We start from the raw sequence: 6,301 nt of genomic DNA, 5'->3' as shown, positions 1-6,301 counted from the left end.
GCATAGCCTTTTCATTTTATAGCTGTTGAACTTGCAATTTAATAGATATACCGTAATCAACTGTTAGAAAATATGAACAACCTACACAACCAAATAAAAATATAAAAAATATTTTAGCATAGCCTTCTCATTTTATTTATAATTAAAAGTTAGAAATACTTGAACAAACAATCCAGCTTAAAAACATGTAAATTAACAGGTAACTTGTGAGCAACTGGTGGTTAAAATAGTAATCAAAACGGTGACAGGTGTCCATATCATTAAACACCAAGACCTTTTTTTTTTTTTTTTTTTTTGATAAATGAACACAAACACTCACATGCAAATACACACTCAAAAAAAAAAAAAAAAATAATAATATTTTACGTCATCTATCTATAGTGTCTTCCTGCTTCGAAAGTAAGTTCACACAAGTATCATGAAGACTATTTTTCTAAGACTATTTGGAAATTATTGTTTTTATGCAGTTCCGTTAAAAATTAAATATCACAAGGTAAGACCCAACTCTAAAACTTAAACTAAAATAGTTTTTTAGACAAACCTCATTGTTTTTAATCTCCCTCCGTTTTTGCTTTTAAGCTACCTTTGTTTTTACTCTTTCACTTTGTGTTAAAACCTTCCACGGCCTATTTTGATCTCCCTTTTAAGCATGTGAATTTGGGTCAAAAATTCATTAAATAACTTATTGCTCCACATTTGATTTTCCAAATGCTATAATTGCAGTTAACACCTTCCTTTTGAATGAGATCAATAGACAAAAAACCCAAAGCATTACTAGTTTTTTTTTTTTTTTTGGTGGTAATTCGAAATGTATTATGTATATAACCATGTTTTGAAACTTGGCAAGCAATTATTTCACAGATTGGACCTCACAAGAAGACTAAATTACAGAACTTTTTTGAGAATCAACGAAATTATTGAAGTTAATGAGGTATATAAGGCTACATTCAGGAAATAATTAACTAACCGTGTTCTAAGGCATCGACATGGTTGTTGAAAAATGTCCTAGACACTGATCTCAATGTTGATTTCTTTGTCCTTAGCTCATTGTGCTTAAATAGTAGTGACATGACATAAGATGCATAGATTTAAAGTCTGCAGTTAATTAAAAGTTCTTAATTTGAGGAAAATATCGCACCTACAATAGTTTAGGACGTGCCCATTAAGAAAAAATATCACAAAGGATCCAAAGAATTTTCAAAACAACTCAATAAATAATTTGGGATACATCTCAAGGCTAAAAATGACTAAGACAGACAGTTTACTGCTTAAGGCACCGTTTGAGGGACTTTGATGGAGACATATGGCTACTTAGGGCTAATAGACAACAAAATAAAAACTTTAATCCAATTACCGTGCGGGTACCAATCTACACTAACACAGAACGTTTGATAGAAGTGGAGACAAACAACAAAGTGAAAACTCTAATCCCACAATCACAAAGGTGATGCAAACGTTTTGACTCCAAATGTTTATGGCCATTTAAGAGTACTGTTTTCGTGAATACATCTTTGAAGTGGACTCCGTTAAAGTCAACTTTAAGGTAAGTACTCAATATCCTTCTAAGACAATATACTAATATAGGGAAAGTAACCTATCATAGAAACCACACTCACACAATTCTCCAAAATGCAAATATGATCAGCAACTTGGTGTATTAAACTGTGCTTTGTAACAGAACCTGTACTTAGCAAGATGTTCAACGCAGATAAAAAAAAAATATCCAATAGGGAAAAAAGAAACCAGAAGATTCCCATATGTATTGGGATGCCTTGTGAGGATATTTTGTGTTCTAAATGTTTCTTAGATTTGTTTCAATCAATTACCTGCCTACAAAACAAAAATTAATAAGTTAAATAATATGCAGATAGTAGAAGTGTTTAGGATGGGGGCATGAAGGTATCAATTCTGCGTATAATAATTCAAAGATGCAATTAAGGAATTGTAGGGTGAAGGATTGGTCTGGGGGAGTTTCTTGACTTGATTCTGTGAAGTGTTGAAGTCTGTCTTGGTGACTTGAAATCAAAGGAAGAATATCCCACAAGCCTATTGTGCATTCAACATCATTCCTAGCTAAGCAATATCAATATATATATATATATATATATATATATATATATATATATATATATATATATATATATATATATATATATAAAGCAAATGCCTCATGTTAGAGAGTATGAGATTGTAACACGTGACACATTTTTTGAAGTTTTCTTTATTTAGGGTTCTAAATTAACAAAGTTTGCATTTATATCAAAGTATTAGTTCATTAAATTAGCCAATAGAGTAAATGCATTTATTAATTATCTATAGTTGTGCATTAATTATTTATATCAAATGAATTTTTATGATTATTTTTATAAACTCTATATAAGATAATTTTTAGTTGGAATAATAATAATAATAAATTTAGAATATAACATTTTTATTCATGTTTAGTTGCTTTAACAACAATTGACACAAAAGCTATAAAAAATTAAATATTTGTGAATTCACTAAAATAAATCTTAGTTCTTTAAATTTCATAACTTCTTTCAGTCACATGTAATATATGTGTGTATGTGGCACGCACGTACAATAAAATAAATATATTTATTTTGTTATAGCATAATAAAATTTTAATATAATATTTCTAAGATTTATATGAGAAAAAAATTTATTTTATGTGAGAAACAATTGAAACACTATATCATGCAACAATTGAAGCAATGTCCAACAGAAAGGGAAAAAAATTAGTAACACATAATCAAGAATGTAAAAAAAAAAAAAAAATTGAAGGATATATGCATTTTTTTAGTAGGCATGAAACATGCTTATCTATTAACCACTATATCATGCAATTTTCAATTTGTGAACATTCATACATATAGTGTGATTTCTATTTTATCTATAAAATAACTAAATATTGCAATTTATTACAAGGAAATTTATTTATAATTTTTTTATACATCGATAGTTAAGGGGTCTGAATCATAAATGTCTCTATTAGAAATTGAGGTACCAACCAACTAATGTACAAGATTCTTGATATACTTATTGAAATATTGAAAAAAACTAATAATAAGTTGCATCGCACATCGTGTGGGAATTTAGCTAGTTATTAACTAAAGGCAGTAAAAGAAGGAATTAAAACTTTATTACTTGGAGTTACTTCCTACCTAGTTATTTATTTATTTTAAAAAGGGAATAGCATAAGTATATATCTTCGGTCTTTTGAATTATAAAAAAGAACTCATCATCATATCATTTTGCATCTTGGACAAGTTTTTAGAATATCTTTAATCTCTTCTTAATTAGCTCATTGTCTAGGACAAAAATTTTGTACTCTCTTTTCTTATAGGTAGGAAAATTCAATACAAATTAGTAATTAGCTCATTTTTTTAATTTAAAAAAAAGCGTATACGAAATGACAATATAGGGGTTGTCAAGTTCCAATTCCTTACTTCAAGTTCCACAGTTACTCAGATACACAGAGGACAGAGCTAGCTGTTTTCTTCCTCTTTTACTTTAATTAGTCTTCCAAATTTGTGCATAACACTATAAATCTCAATTAAGATGAAAACAAAAGCAACAAAATAAGATTGGTAACAAATCAAAATGATCCTCTCCATTATCGATAACATTGCCCCAATACTGTTTTTTTTTATAATTAAACCCAGCTTTGCCTTCATGGTTTCTATTTTAAGCTCTACTTTCTTTGTTGCAGGGATTTGTTTATAAAAAAATTTGTATCTCTCAGCAGAAAGTTCAGTGTTTTTTGAATGAAAACCATGGCCTATTCTTTGAGAAGCAAGAAAAATAAGAAAATCTATGTGTTCAAGCAGTTCATCAGATAGTGACTCAGGTTATTCTGATCCTGACTACACAAGGATTAGACCTTGAAGACAAGTACAACAAAACAACACTAATAAGTGCAATAAGAAACTGTCCACAAACGTTAAAATGGTGGAAGTGGGGGCTGCACGTTCAAGTGTGAGGCCAAGAAGTGGTTGTCCTACTAAGAAGAGGGTAGATGAAGAAGGAAATAAAAGTTTTGAAGTTACTTTAGCTTAGAAATAGTAAAGAGGTTTTCTTTCATTTAGTCATAGACCTTTGATTGTGTTATTTGTATATTAGATAAAGTTCCTTAACTGGAGAGCCAAATATATTTCCCACTCACTTAGATATTTTGTAACATATTGTAAATGTGAAGCACTTGATTCTCCACCAAATCTGATATTTGTATGACTATGGACAATATGCAACTACAAGACCACTTTTGGAAGCACGGCAGACACTGAAAAAAGGGACCCAATGCTTCATTACTCAAACCATGAAATTTTTTTCCTAACACATCATGATACTTGAACTTTTCACTGCACTTTCCATTGAAGAGGTATCGTGATCATCTCTATTAACAGTATTCTCGGGAACCCACCAAACTCTTATGCTTTTGTCAAGTCTTCCACTATAGAGCAAGAACTCACCACCAATATTACTTGGTGATACCTGTAAGCAACATTAAATACTACGCTTTAACTTTTAATAATATATAGATAGATAATAAAAATTGGACTTTTCAATGCTTGTTCAACAATCTAATATATCTGAGAAATATTTAAGTGTGGCCTAGACCTCATAAGGACCGTGCACCCAACCTAATAAACATTAATAATTGATAATGTGTTTTCTTTCTTTAACATTTGTTTAATTAATCCAATAAATTATCATTAGTAATTTTATTGTGACTTGTGCGATTTGTTTGCCCTTTTTTTAGACTAATTTATGACACAATAGAACTATTCAATATAGAATAATCAACATTTATTTGATTTGTATTTGTAGATTATGAGAAAATTAATTGCAATGTTTGATTTTTTTCAAAAGAAAAAATAAAAATTATTTGCAAGCCGATGTTGATATTCAAACATTGCCAAACCTTGTTATTAATGTTTCAATTTTTGAAAATTCTTCAAAGAAAATTGAAAATCACCACAGCACCAAGTCTTAATCTAACTTTGGCTCCGCCAATTTGAGTACTGGTTCTGTCCCTGGACTAAATTATCAAAAAGGAAAAGTGTACCTCAATTAATGTTTCAATTTTAGAAAATTCTTCAAAGAAAATTGAAAATCACCACAACACCTAGTCTTAATCTAACTTTGGCTTTATACTTCAGCTCCACCAATTTGAGTTCTGGTTCTGTCCCTAGACTAAATTATCAAAAATGAAAGTGTACCTCAATTATTCATTGGAGGACTAATTTATGACACAACAGAACTATTCAATATAGAATAATTAACATTTATTTGATTTGTATTTGTAGATTATGAGAAAATTAATTGCAATGTTTGATTTTTTTTCAAAATAAAAAAATAAAAATTATTTGCAAGCCGATGTTGATGTTCAAACATTGCCAAACCCTTTTTTTTTTTTATGAGAGCCAAACCCTATTATTAATGTTTCTGTGAGAGCAGAAAAGTCAGAATGAGTTCTTGGGCCTTGGGCTTGGTCCGAAGAGTATTGATTTGTCCGAGGAGGGCTTAATGGTAATAAGAATACCGAACTTAAAAGCCCACTAGTAAGCTATTACGAAGGAGGTCGAAGGGAATGGTCCGAGGAGTGTCATCTCCTCGGCTAAATAAAGTGAAGATCATACGATGCGCCATGACGTTTATAAGGAAACTCTAGGAGGTCCGATGGATGGAGATATGTTCTACAAAGGTACATAGAGAAATAATGATTGAGAAATATCTCAAGAAAAGCTGCTACCACTACATTAAAGACCCTGCACTTGCCTCTCTGGCCGCATTAATGGAAATGACCTCTGAACAGTAGAAATAAGCCTTACAGCTATGATTTGAAGACTTCAAGATAGTGGTAAATGGGACAAGTATCTAGATGGGTGATCTGATCCTTACGTGGAAGATGGTGGGGAAGAAAACGATGATATAAAAGGAAAGGAAAGATCATCAAGGGGAGGATTGGAAAAAAGAGGGAAGAGCACTATAGCTACCATCCTAAATTGTAATCTATCTTCAGAACAGAGAAAAACAATATAAATCATTCTCGGCATGCGTCCGAGGAAACTATTTACTACATAAACATCTTATTGCATGCGAATTGCAGATCTAGCTTATCATTTGTGTTATCCCACACTCATAAAACCAAGGTTTCAAGCCCACTTTCTATAAATTTCATTGTATTGGGCTTTTTGGGCTGGTTCCCTTCACATTGTTGAGTCCAGGTACAAATTGTGACCCTACAGTTTCAATTTTTGAAAATTCTTCAAAGAAAATTGAAAATCACCACAGCACC

This window comes from Castanea sativa, chromosome 3 (genome assembly GCF_040712315.1).
Source record: "Castanea sativa cultivar Marrone di Chiusa Pesio chromosome 3, ASM4071231v1".
Lineage (NCBI taxonomy): Eukaryota > Viridiplantae > Streptophyta > Magnoliopsida > Fagales > Fagaceae > Castanea > Castanea sativa.
This window is presented reverse-complemented; position numbering follows the sequence as displayed.